Genomic DNA, 13,520 nt, shown 5'->3' on the forward strand with positions numbered 1-13,520 from the left:
AGACATAGAAAGACAGATAGAGGAAGAGAGAGAGAATGGGCGCGCCAGGGCTTCCAGCCTCTGCAAACGAACTCCAGACGCGTGCGCCCCTTGTGCATCTGGCTAACGTGGGACCTGGGGAACTGAGCCTTGAACCGGGGTCCTTAGGCTTCACAGGATATCATCACTTTGGAGAAAAGCTTGACAGCCACCTCACAATGTCACACATCTGCCTCAGAGAAAAACAGTGGACAGCAAGAACGAGCTGCTCTGAACATACTGTAGGCTAGACTAACAACCCAAGGTCTGCCCCCAGTAACAGACCTCCCAAGCAAAGCTCCACATCCCAAAGGCTCCACCAGCTGGAAACCAAGTAAGAAGCTTAATCACAAATATTTGAGATTTTGAGGGACATTTTATTATTTTATTATATTTTTTAGAGTGTGTGTGTGTGAAAGAGAGAGAGAGAGAGAATTGGTGTGCCAGGGCCTGAGCTACTGCAATCAAACTTCAGACGTTTGTGCCACCTAGTGGGCATGTATGACCTTGCGCTTGCCTCACCTTTGTGCATCTGGCTTATGTGGGATCTGGATAGTCAAACATGGGTCCTTAGGCTTCTCAGGCAAGTGCCTTAACCGCTAAGCCATCTCTCCATCCCTGAGGGACATTTTACATTCAAACCACCACATTGTAACTGTCCCTACAGTTGAGAAGTTTACTAAGGGAAAGGGGGATAATGGCTTGCACATGGTCCTCAAGGAGGGGGCCAACCAGAGTCTACCTTGTTGTTTTTTCATAGATCCTGTTCTTCCTCTTATCTAGCCAGCTCTTGACAATTTCGTATCCAGCTAAAGCCCAGGTATGTCTCATCCCTGCTGTTTTGACTTTCCCATTGTAGCCCTAACATTCATTTTAATGGCAAACACCAGCAATATGAGGAGGGCTGCAGCATACCATGAGAGCTCCCATGAGGGCCCTATCTCCTGCTGAAGGCAAGCCAACAAGCCCCTCTGTTTATTTCCTCCCCTGTGCAACAGGGACAACATTTAGGGGTCACTGTGGACACTGGCTAATTAGTGAGCCTTTCTAGCCAAGGCTGTTACACTCAGTGGTAATTATAGATTGCAGTGTTATGTCTGTGGAGGTCCACTCACTGCTGACCATCATAAAAAGCAGGAACAGAAAATTATTGTCTGTCCAGCAGAGGTGGGACAGTAGCTGGAAGCATGCCCACGCTGTAGATTTGAGAGTCCTTTAATTCTAGCATGTTTTGAAGCAATAACTTTTTTATTTGTATATGTGTATATACATGTATGCATGCATATGTGTGTACATAGGCATGCATATGCAATAGTGCACATATGGAACTCAGTAGAAAAACCTTAGAGCATTAACCTTCTTCTGTCTTGTCCGAGAGAGAGTGGCTTTTTTTTTTTTTTCTTTTTTGTCCCTGGGAAGACTAGTTGGCCCAAGAGCTTCAGGATTCTTCTGACTCTACCTTCCACTGCCATTAGGTGCATTAGAATTACAGATGTGTGGGCTGGAGAGATGGCTTAAGAAGAGCTTTGGACCTAGGTTTGATATTCCCCAATACTCATGGAAAGCCAGATAGATGCACAAGGTAGTGCACACATCTGGAGTTTATTTGCAGTGGCTAAGGCCCTGGCATGCCATTCTCCCCCCAACCCCACCTCTTTCTCCCTTTCACTCACATAAATGAATAAAATATTTTAGAATTACAGATGTGTGTGCCACTTTGCATCCAGCTTCATGTGGGTGCTGGAGATTAAACTCTAGTTGGTAGGCTTGTGGAACAAGCACCTTTAATCACTGAGCCATCTCTCCAGGCTTGAAACAGCAACTTTTAAGGTCTGTGAGTTAGTTTCCCAAAATGCATCTAGAAGCCCGCCCCTACCCCCCATAGTTCCTTATTCCCCTTCCAAAATGCTGTTCTAAGCTCTTGGTCTGTGTTTTTCTGAAAGGCAGAAGGTTGCTGGTTAGTGAGAGACACAGGAGAAAGCACAGGGCACCCCAGACCTTTGGACAGAGCCACAGAGCAGAATCTCCATGTGTGCCTGAGAGGCCCAGATACCTCCAAGCTGGCCAGAGACCTGCCACAGTTGGTTTCCAGGTCTCATCCCTCATGCCTGCTCTCACAGGCTTGTCTATCTTTTTCTTTGCAGGTCTCCCAACTTCCTGCAACAGCCCTCCACCGTAAGAGAAACTGACCTGAGGGTGAGTCAGCACATTCCCAGCCAACTGGCTCACCCCTCTTCCTGGGGTCCCTCAGAAACACCCATCCCAGCACTCTGCAACCCCATCTCAATCATCTCCCCAGCTCTGCCCTCAAGGGAAAAACCTGCTTTCTGCTCTGCAAACCCAGGCCCTCCTCAGCTCTCACCCTTCCCACAGCACAGAAACCAAAAACACCTACAGCTATCAGAGAAGGTAGGTGAGGACTCCTCTGCACATGGGTGCTGGGGATGTGAGGAAACCACAAACTCCCATTCACTTACTACTAGGAGGCACTACCCTAAGCTGGGACAGAGGTCTTCTTATAGTTCCCAGGCTTCCACAGGCAGGCCAGTGGCCTGTTCTCAGCTCTGTGACCTCACTCACAGTTACTGCTGCAGTCACCCTGGACACAGTGGCTGCAACCCTTACCCCTTCACTGGGGCTGTTCCACTTCTCAGGGACATATCTTTGCCATATTGTGTACTATTCCCTAAACCATTGGTTATGTGGAAGGCAGCACAGTAGAGAGCTGATGGGGTAGGGACAAGGCTCTGAAGTCCTGAATTCTAGGCTCCAGGTCCCACTCTGATGATGAACTAGTGTACTAAGTTAGTCAACTTCCACTTGGTATTCTATCTGTAAAATGGACCTAGAGACTTCTCAGAAGGTTGTGATAAGGATCCAATAAGATATGCAAAATGGGGACTGGAGAGATGGCTTAATGGTTACGTGCTTGCCTGTAAAGCCTAAAGAGCCCAGTTCGAGACTTGATTCCCATTTACAGTGGCTAGAGGCCCTGACGCGCCCATTCATTCTCTCCCCCACCCCAACCCTCTCTACCTCTTTCTCTCTCTTCAAATAAATAAACAAAAAAACTAAATTTTTAAAAAAATATATGCAAAAGGTCAAGTGCTTAACAGAATAATGGACAGTGATATTTCTATGTAACGATCCATCCACCCATCTATTATCTGCCTATGATCTACCTACTACCATCATTCCCCTATCTACCTATCCATCCACCCATCCACTCATCTATACATTCATCCTGGAACAGCCAAGTCCTGGTCTCTGAGGACCAGCCCCAAGGCACCATGAGACCAGCAGAAGGCAGACAGATCCAGGATTGCAGAGCAGAGTTTATTGAGACTTTTCTAGCAGAGGCATCATCCAGGGTGGGGATGGTGGGGGTCACAAGATCAGTAGATCTAATCCTATACAATGGTCTGGACAAGAATGAATCAGGGTCCTGATTTCTATTAAATTTATGTGAAGGATGTCAGGTTCATTGCTGGTACTGATGTGACAAGGTCTCAGTTATGGAGCTCCTTGCCTACTGATGGTTTCACTCATTCATAATATACTGGGAGACTATGTGGGCAACCTGGCCAGCATGCTCAGGGGCAATCTAGGCTCAAGATGGCTGTAGTCATACCAAGATGTCAAGCTTAATCCCTGTGCCATGTTCATGTTATAAAATCCCATGGGCCAAGCACTGTTCTGGGGTGTGAAGGCACTGGGGTAGGTGTGACATAGATATACCCTTGAGGCCCAGGGTAGGGTCTTCCTACTTGATTTGCTGTCAATGAGGATTGTGGTAGTTTGAATGGATGCCCCCAATAAATTCAGGAATTTTATTCAAGCTTGTAACTTGGTTTTGCTGTGGGAAGATCCTAGAGTCCAGCCTTAAGGTGTGTTTGGGGGTGGATCTGGAATTCTAGCCAAAGACATGCAGAGTATTTGAGCTCTGCCTGAGGTTCTTGGGGTGTGCTTGCTGTGCTTAGCAATGATGGTGGTGGTATTTCTTTCTACATGGACCTGTGAAAGGGGGCCAGCTTCTTCCACCATTATGGAACTTCCTCTGGATCTGAAAGATATAAATTCCCTTTCTCCCATAACTGTGCCTGGTTTGGAAGTTCATCCCAGCAATGTGAAGCCAACTACCATAATGATCAACTTGTTGAGGTGGTTTATATTGAAGGTCAAGTTGACAAGACTTAGAATCAACTGTAGGGAGATTCTATCTATGACAGATTATCTTGATTGGGTTAATTAAGGTGGGAAGTCCCAACTTAACTGTGAGTGGAACAATACAGTGGGCTGGGGTACAGGACTATATAAAAAGTCCTGGCTGAGCAGCAGCAATCATCACTTTCTGCTTACTCACCGTCAACTAAATGTGGCCGACTGCCTCAGGCTCCTGCCACCATGCCTTCCGCCAGGATGGACTGTGACCTGGAACTGAACGCTGAATTAAACCCTTCCTCCATTAAGCTAATTTTTGTCAGGTATTTTTTCCCAATAATGAGAAAAGTAACTGATACATTTGCTGCACCTCCTAGAATGGTAGGCTGTTGTTTGCAGGGTAACATAGCAGTGTCTGAAGTCAGGAGCTCTGACTGCTTCAAGTCACACTCAGGTCCCACCTTTCCCTCCCCAGCTGAGAGACTTGGGGGCAGATCACTGATTACTTTCCAATGCATAACAAGTGACATACACACAGATGCTAGTGACAAATGGGTACCTCCTAGAAATAAAAAGGAATGGCTTTCTAAGAGTGGATTGCAAGCTCAAGCAGATTCCAGGAAGAACTGCATATTTAGGTGAGTAGTCTCACAGAAAGCTGATTCCAGGCATGACCAGGCTCCATAATTCTAAAAGGTAAGGGATTCTGGAGGGACAGAGGAAAAATGTCCATTCAGGTAAAGCTGTGCCTGGCTTACACTATACCAGGCACTGACAAGTTTAGTGGCAGTTAAGTGCAGCTGAGCAAAGCAGGTGTCATTACACCTGTGACAATGTTTTGTCTTGGTTGTCATTACAGCTGTGTCAATGTTTATTCTTGGTTGTCATTATGTCTGTGGCAATGTTTGGTCTTGGTTGTCAACTTGATTGGATTAAGAGATGCCTTGGGGCTCATGAAACTCACCTATGTGTCTGTGGGGGTGTTTCAGAAGGACTAATTTGTGGGGTAGTGACTAGGGAAAGGGGACCTGCCCCTGAATGGAAGCCACATCTTAAATAGGTGCTTCTATAAAGGGACATGTCTGGAAGCTAGTTTGTGAGCCAGCAGACCTCTCTCTCGACTCAGTCCATCACTGTCGCTCCCACCACCATCAAACTCCACACCTGCAGCTTCTCAACAGCTCTCTAGAGTCGGGCGTGGTGGTGAACACCTTTAATCCCAGCACTCAGGGTCACCTTGAGACTCCATCGTGAATTTCAGGTCAGCCTGGGCTAGAGTGAAACACTACCTCGAAAAACCAAAAATAAATAAATAAATAAAACAGCTCTCTAGGATGCTTCCAGGCTTTCTGCTGAATTGGGGCTGCCGACGTTGCCCACTTTCTGCCCTGGAAACCTGATTATCTGCCTCTTTAGTGTGCAGATGGCCATTGTTGGACTACCCAGACCCTATCATATGAACTACTCCAAGAACTCTCCTTTTATGATACATGCAAGCATGTGCATACATTCTCTTGGTCCTGTCCCTCTAGAGAACCCTGTCTAACACACCTGTTTGCAGATGAGGAAGCTCCTGCTCAGAGGTACCCTACACACATGCTCCATGAATGATAGTGCCAGGGTTGCAAACCAGAGCAGTTGGCTCCAAAGTCCGGGGACCCCCATCTGCCCATCCCCCCCACCCAGAGATAGCTTTCAGGTGGCTTTTGAGTGATAGTCATTTTTCACCACATCAGCCTACAGTAGTGGGAAGAATTGCCATTCATTAGTGTTGAACCCAAAGGTGACATGTGTGCCGGGGTTTCCTTCCATGTGTGAACTACACCTCAGTTCTGCAGCCTTTACTATCTGCTTGCAGAGCTGCTTACCCCTCACTCATGGTCAGAGAGTTTCACCCCATGGAGATCACATATCGACCTAGTGCCCAGCACAGAGCAGTCATATATATATAACAAGCCAGGCTCAGCCACCCATCCTTCACAGGCCAAGAGACAACAGAGGAAAAGAGACTTATTCAAAGTGGCCACATTGGGGAGAGGAACAAATAAAGAGGTCCACTCTCCCCTAAGTCCATCTTTGGGGCCCTGAAATGTGGTTTAGGTTCTAATAGAGGCACAAAGTAGGCATAAGCGAGCAGTCCTGGTCAAGGTGTGGCTGGAACTATCAAGGACTATCACTGTCTGGGCTCCACTCTCTCTTGCAAAGGTGGTCTGACAAGTTGAGAGAAACGCGTGAAATCTCTTTCTGGGAGATAAGTTCCTCCTATTCAGGCTCCAGCCTTTCCCTTCTCCCAGAATGAGGCTCCTGGGAAAATTTCAATTCCTTGGAGTTCATTGTTTCAATAACCTGATAGCCAAAGGAAGGTGCACAGATATCTTCAGAATATCTGTATTCCTGCCAGGATGATTACAAATGGAAGTACTCAAAGCCACCTCTGTCCTCTGCACATTGAACCTCACCATAGAATGGCAGAGACCAGTGACTCCCTTAAACATCCCAAAATATCCACAGTTGTCAGTCTCTTCCAAAATGCAGAACCTGGAGGAAGACAGTGAGCTCTGCAAACTTGACCAAGTTGCATCCTTGATAGCTATTGTCAATGAAGTCTTTGCCTGAAAGGTTTAGGCCTCATTGCTGCTGCCAGTGAGGTCTTTGCAGAGCAGGGTAAGCTATCAGTGGATGACAAGCAGCCTTAACCTGAAAAATGCAGACTCCTCTTTTCCATCCTTGTAAGAGAAGGGATCTGAAACCATCCATTCCCTCTTGCAGCAAGAAGCAGCCCACCCCCTGGTGATCCTGCCAGAGGTTGTGTTTACCCTCCTATCCTCTGTCCTCACCCAGGGGCCCATCTCACCTGGGTGTGCCTCAGGGCACCCTTGGTCTACAACAGGGAGGACACGTCATTGGAAAAGAGGATGGCAGACTGACAGGTATTTTAGCTATGTGCATTCCAAGCAATGGGAGAACCATCCTGTAGGATGCAATCACCTGTCACTCAGGCAAAGTGTTTGGGAGCCCAGTGATCTGCAGTATGCCAGAGTATAACCTCTAGAATAAAGAGCATATGGCAGTTTCTCGCACCTCCCACTAAGAAGGAAGCACCACCTGGAAGGCCAATCCGGGCCCAGAGGCAGCACATTGCTCACATGGGAATTTTGCCCTATGTACCGAGTAGCATGCACAAGCCCAGCTCTGAGTGGAGCCATGAGCAAGAAAGGGCCCTGCCACAGGTCTAGGCTGAAATATAAGGGGCCCAGCCTCTTGGCTTTATGACCTGCAGACATTTTGGTGTCAGTGACATCTGTGGTGGGAAAGGTCATTGTTTGGGGTTTGTAACAAGCCTCAACAGAAGAATCATAAGATAGAGGTTCAGAATCTATGCTACAAGGCCATGCCACCAGTGGTGGAGAACTATGTATCTCTTGAAAACAGGTCCCGATACTGTGTAATGCCTGACCATGAGACTAGAAGTAATGATACAGCTGGAGAGATTAAGAAAATATCAATGCAAAATATGCCCTTCTGGTATATTTACTATTTTGAATTAAAGACACCTATAAAACAGGTACAAGATCACCTGACCTTCATGCTATCTTTTAAAGGCAGGAGATGGGAATGGATGTGAGCAAAATATGTTATATACATGTATGAAATTGTCAAAAAGGAAATTAGAATTTTAAAATATCCTCTGAAAGTTGGGTGTGGTGGCACACACCTTTAATCCCAGCATTTGGGAGGCTGAGGTTGAAGGATTGATTGCTGTAAGTTCGAGGTCACCCTGAAACTACAGAGTGAATTCCAGGTCAGGGGCTAGAGTGAGACCCTACCTCAAAAAAACATCATCTGCTCTTCCACTGGAGGCCTACACGCAGCTGCTGGTGCTGCCACCATGTCTCTAGTGATCCCTGAGAAAGTTCCAGCACATTCTGCGAGTACTCAACACGAACATCGATGGGCGGCAGAAAATAGCCTCTGCCATCACTGCCTTTAAGGGCGTGGGACGAAGGTATGCTCATGTGGTGTTGAGGAAAGCAGACATTGACCTCACCAAGAGGGCTGGAGAACTCACCAAAGATGAGGTGGAATGTGTGATCACCACTATGCAGAATCCACGCCAATACAAGATCTCAGACTGGTTCTTGAATAGACAGAAGGATGTGAAGGATGGGAAGTACAGCCAGGTTCTGGCCAATGGTCTGGACAACAAGCTCCAGGAAGATCTGAAGCGGCTGAAGAAGATTCCGGCCCACCGAGGGCTGTGCCACTTCTGGGGCCTTCGTGTCCAAGGCCAGCACACCAAGACCACTGGCCGCCAGGGCCGCACCGTGGGTGTGTCCAAGAAGAAATGAGTCTGTAGGCCTTTTCTGTTACTAAATATTTCTATACCTATGAAAAAAAAAACATCATCTGAAAAAAGCAGGAGATGTAATTTCCATGTGAAAAATGCCAATTCTTCTTTTGAATTTTTTTGTGTGCATGTGCGTGTATATGGATATACTTGTGGAAGTCAAAGGACAACTTTGAGGTGTCTGTGCACTATCTTCTTTGAGTCAGACAACAAACTGGCAGACTGTAAAATAATGTCAGACTAGCTTGCCTGTGACCATCTGGATTCTCTTAATTCTGATTCCCAATGAGATCACAGATGCTTACACTACTTTCCACCCAGCTTTTCTTGGGTGCTAGAGAACTGAACCCAAGTTGACAGGCTTTGAAAGCAAGTACCATTAACTGTTGAACCATCTCCCCAGCTCCAAGATGCCCATTCTTTTCTTTTCTTTTTTCTTTTTTCTTTTGAGGTAGGGTCTTGCTGGAATATACTCTGTAGTCTCAGGGTGGCCTTGAATTCACAACAATCCTCATACCTCAGCCTCCCAAGTGCTTGGGATTAAAGGCATGTAGCACCATGCCTGACTTAAGATGCCCATTCTTATCACAAAAGGCAGAAGCCCAAGCCAAGGGAAATCTATACAGCCCTTATTAAAGTAACGGCGATTTCCTCCCCGCTCCTGATGTGATTACTGCTTTACAATTTACTCTCCATTCAGTATGAGTGTTCAACCCTAACAGCATCTTTGGTGTTCATTACTTTATTAAGGCTCTAGAGACACACTGATAAACTTGTATTCTTTTCTCTAGTTGATCTGCCTATGTCAATTAAATTCTCAGTTCAAGCTCCTGCCATAAAAAGACACACTGGAACACATCTGTAATACTAGCATTTCAGAAGCTGCGACCAGTCTCAGATACATGGTGAGAGCCTATCTCAAAAACAAAACAGTTACAAGACAGAGAATCTGAGCTGGAAACTTCCACCTTTCCAGCTAGCTTTCTTTGTGTTCAAGCTGTTGAAGGAGAAAAGCCATCAACAGTCTTACACAGCTACAGACCCTGTGACCTGCCAGGCAATATATGTCCACTGGTGCAATAGTGACATGAATGTTATGGGAGTAACCAACCACTTTCTGATCTAAGGCCTGCTTCACAGAAGGAATTTTTATGCCTGGTACCATAAACCTGGTCAAAAGCCTATAGATATAGGCCCTAAAGAGAACCTACTGCCATGGTTATGCTAAACAGGTAATATGTCAAACTGACTCCTAAATACTGATATCAGTTCCCAAAAATTAGTACTGCTCAAAGACTCTATTACAGATGTTTCTTACTACAATGGGCAGTGTTAATGCAGAAATACATAGTTGAAAATTTTTCTGAGAAAAGTGACTACTGTGTGCTCAGACCCAAACAGGACCAAACAGGACATTTAAACCACCCCTCCCACAGCTCAGGAAACATTACAGAAGAGGGAGCAGAAAGAATACAAGAGGAGGATGGAGAAGCTATGAAACACTGTCTATGGATAGGACATGGCTGTTACAGTCATGAATTCTTAGCAGCTGTGGTTTCTTGCACAAGATTGACCCTGTCAGCATTTCACTGCCAATAGGGGAAGAGTCCATGAGACCACACGGCTCCCAGAGTAGCTAATGGTTGCTGAGAAAGAAGGAATTCAGTTCATCAGTGGTGTAGCCACTGTTAAGTTGCCCAATCTACAGTAAATAACCTTCTACCCATGATCATGCAAGTAACCCTAATGTAACTCAATGGGTAAAAAAAAAAAAGACATGAAAGTCAAGATGGTGGTTAATAGGGAAGAAATGGGACGGGGATGATAAGAGAGGGCAGTGAGGAGAATATGATCAATATATATATTCCAAAAATGGGGGGGAAAAACCAATAAAATTTTTTTGAAAAACCTCCAAGAGGATAGAAGTGAAATTTTATCTTCCCAACACAGCTAAAGCTGCCATCATTACCTGGGTCTGTCGCACATTCAAAGGGGGTAGGTCAGGCTGGCAAGAAGCCATCATGTGATGAAGTGGCCCCTCCATGAGTGAAGCAAAGCAAGGTCAGAGGCCACAAACCACCTGCATAGGCAGATGGCTAGCTCTGAGTTCATCTTCCCACTCTGGCAGCAGGACCTCTCCCTCATCCCTCACAAACAGCTTCAGGGGGTGCAGAGAAAGACCAGTGTAGGCTAGTTTGTGGGTGGAGACCAAAACTGACCACAGCCTTGTTTAAGCAAAGTGTTTCTGTTTTGCAGTCATGGGCACTAAAATCAGAGCCTTGGTATATGCTAGTCAAGTGTTTTTACCACTGAGCTACAAACCCTAGAGGCAATTCTGAAAGCCTACAGTAAAAGAAAATTCTCTCCCCATCAGGGAAGTGCATTACATGAGGATATCTTGGGCTTTGGGGCAATAGCGGGTGGCTGTACTGACACCTTGAGGGTTAGATGAAAACAATTGGGTTTGGAGAAGAGGCACATGGATGGGCCTGTGGGAGTGGCAGAGTGGTGTCATGCAGGAATATCTATCACAGAACATCTGTCATAGGAAAGGTCAGTGACTTGGCCAGCCTCTTCCACTAGCTACACAGACGGAATATTCCCAGGACAGAGGATTGGGTGCTGGCTTGCAGCAACTCACCCATTCTCCAAGACTAATCCACTGTCTGTGGCCATGAGATGTCTGACACCCAGTGACTAGCAAGGAACCCCAAGCAACAGCAAGCCCCTCAGCTGATCACCTTGATCCCTTCTGCCTTAGCAGCAGTAGTGACTTACCTTGGCTACAACTGATCCATGCTCTAGGCTGAATTTACCTCTTTTGCCCACAGCGTGTACTTATGATGCAGTTAAAGGGGATCACCAAATGCATGGCTTTCTCTTGACTAAACACAGGCAGTGTCCTTGGGCTAGGGGAAGATTCTAGGTCATTTCATTTTGGTGTAAGTCAGAAATGTCAGAAGGGAAAATCTGGCTTTTTTTTCCCTTATCTCAGCAGAGGAGGTGAATAAATTCATCTCTGTTCGTATCTTTTCCTTAACTTTAACAAGAAGGAATGTAAAGAGACTAATTCCTTCCCCAGAGCCCAACCTCAGACACCTGGCTTCAAGAGCAAACAACAAGTCCAGCCACTCACCCAGGGGGAATCATATAAAAAACATTCTCAAAGATTTGGAGATGAGCTTCCCCATTTCCAGAAGCCCTCTCTTGCCTCCTTGAGCAACAGCCTTGTCTTCCTTCCTTCTCTCTTTTTTTTCTTTTTCTTTTTTTTTATATTTCTATTTATTTGAGAGGGAAAAAGAGAGAGAATGAGTGCACTAGGGCCTCCAGCCACTGCAAACGAACTCCAGACACATGTGCCACCTTGTGCAACTGGCATATGTGGGTGCTGGGGAATTGAACCTGAGTCCTTTGGCTTTGCAGGCAAGTTCCTTAACCACTAAGCCATGTCTCTCTCCGCCCAGTTTTTGTTTGGTTGGTTTGGTTTGGTTTTGGTTTTGGAGGTCTATACCTCACTCTAGGCCAGGCTGCCTGGAACTCTGTAGTTCCAGACTGGCCTCGAACTCATAACAATCCTCCTACCTCTACCTCCCCAATGCTGGGATTGGAAGTGTGCACCACCATGCTCCACCCTTCCTTCTCTTAAATTCTACCTATAATCTAATAAAATAATCCCTCACAAGTGATTCTAGGCCCTGTCAAGTTGACAACCAATAGAAATTATCACAAGTACATTGCATAAAATGTTTTTTTTTTTAATCAGGGGAAAACCCCACCATGCCAGAGGTAAGCATTCTGCTCATCTTTATTGTTTTCTATTGTTTTTTCAACTCCTGCCAGCATTTTTTGAAACCTGTTTAGTTATACTTTATAGACAATTGTGAGTACTAAGTTCTCCATTTAACATTACAGCATGTGCTTTTGTCATAGTTTTCTTTCTTAATGAGTACATGGTAGCACTGGGTCAGATTGTATTTCACATAATGTTATTGCACTGTGAGACATTGGGGTGGTTTCCAGTTATTCCCCGCTGGAATATTCCAGCAGATTCTTGCCGACAGCATTTTCTGAGAGTAGAATTACTTGCTCAGGACAGAGGAAAGATGGAGCAAAAGTGGTAGATGGAGGAATGGCTCTGAGCATGTGTCCCTTGTTAAGTTATCACAGTGAATTTCAAAAACTTTTTGTATTATTATTGCTGGAAAATATGCTGGAGAAGTATTACATTGCCAGTCTAAAAAATTTGGAAGGGCTGGAGAGATGAGTTAGTAGTTAAGGGACTTGCCTGCAAAGCCTAAGGACCCATGTTCAACTCTCCAGGGCCCATATAAGCCAGACTCACAAGGTCGTGCACACATCTGCAGTTCAATTGCAATGGCTGGAGGCCCTGGCGCACCAGTTTTCCCTCTCTCTCTCTCTCTCTCTCTCTCTCCCCCCCCCTCTTTTTCTCTCGCTCTCTCTTTTTCATAAAGAATTTTAAAATTGGAAATGTTGAGAGAGATAACAAAAATTACCCACATCTCATCCACCTACAGATAATCAGGAACATAGTGGTAGAATTCTTTCCAGCCAGTTTTAGTTTAAGTGAGTGTTAGGGTTTTTTGTTTGTTCAATTATGTGGAATTAACATAATTTTAATTCTCTAAATAAATTGAAGATCATAATTTTCTTTGAGCATAAGAGCTAAGCATTTTCTACTTTATAAATGTCAGATTTAGGAAATGTATCATTTCCCTTTGAGTAGATATAACTGAATTACTTACCCATTATCCCATTTGAGGATATTTAAACTGATTCCAAAATTTGGCTTTTAAAATCAAGTTGGCATGAACAAAGTTGCAAGTTGTGGCTTTTAAAAGCAATTTGTGATTTGGGTAAATGGAAAAGTAATGAAAACTCAACAAAGAAGAGTTGATTGTGGAAAAGACTGATTTTGAAGGTCTTTCTTGGGCTGGAGAGAAGGTTTAGTGGCTAAGGTGCTCGCCTGTAAAGC

At 45.3% G+C, this 13,520-nt stretch overlaps 1 pseudogene; it reads left to right on the forward strand.

Annotated features, from left to right (window-relative positions):
• The first annotated feature begins 8,068 nt into the window (after positions 1–8,068).
• On the forward strand, positions 8,069–8,566 carry LOC101598395 (annotated as a pseudogene).
• The last annotated feature ends 4,954 nt before the right edge of the window (positions 8,567–13,520 follow it).

This window comes from Jaculus jaculus, chromosome 17 (genome assembly GCF_020740685.1).
Source record: "Jaculus jaculus isolate mJacJac1 chromosome 17, mJacJac1.mat.Y.cur, whole genome shotgun sequence".
Taxonomy (NCBI): domain Eukaryota; kingdom Metazoa; phylum Chordata; class Mammalia; order Rodentia; family Dipodidae; genus Jaculus; species Jaculus jaculus.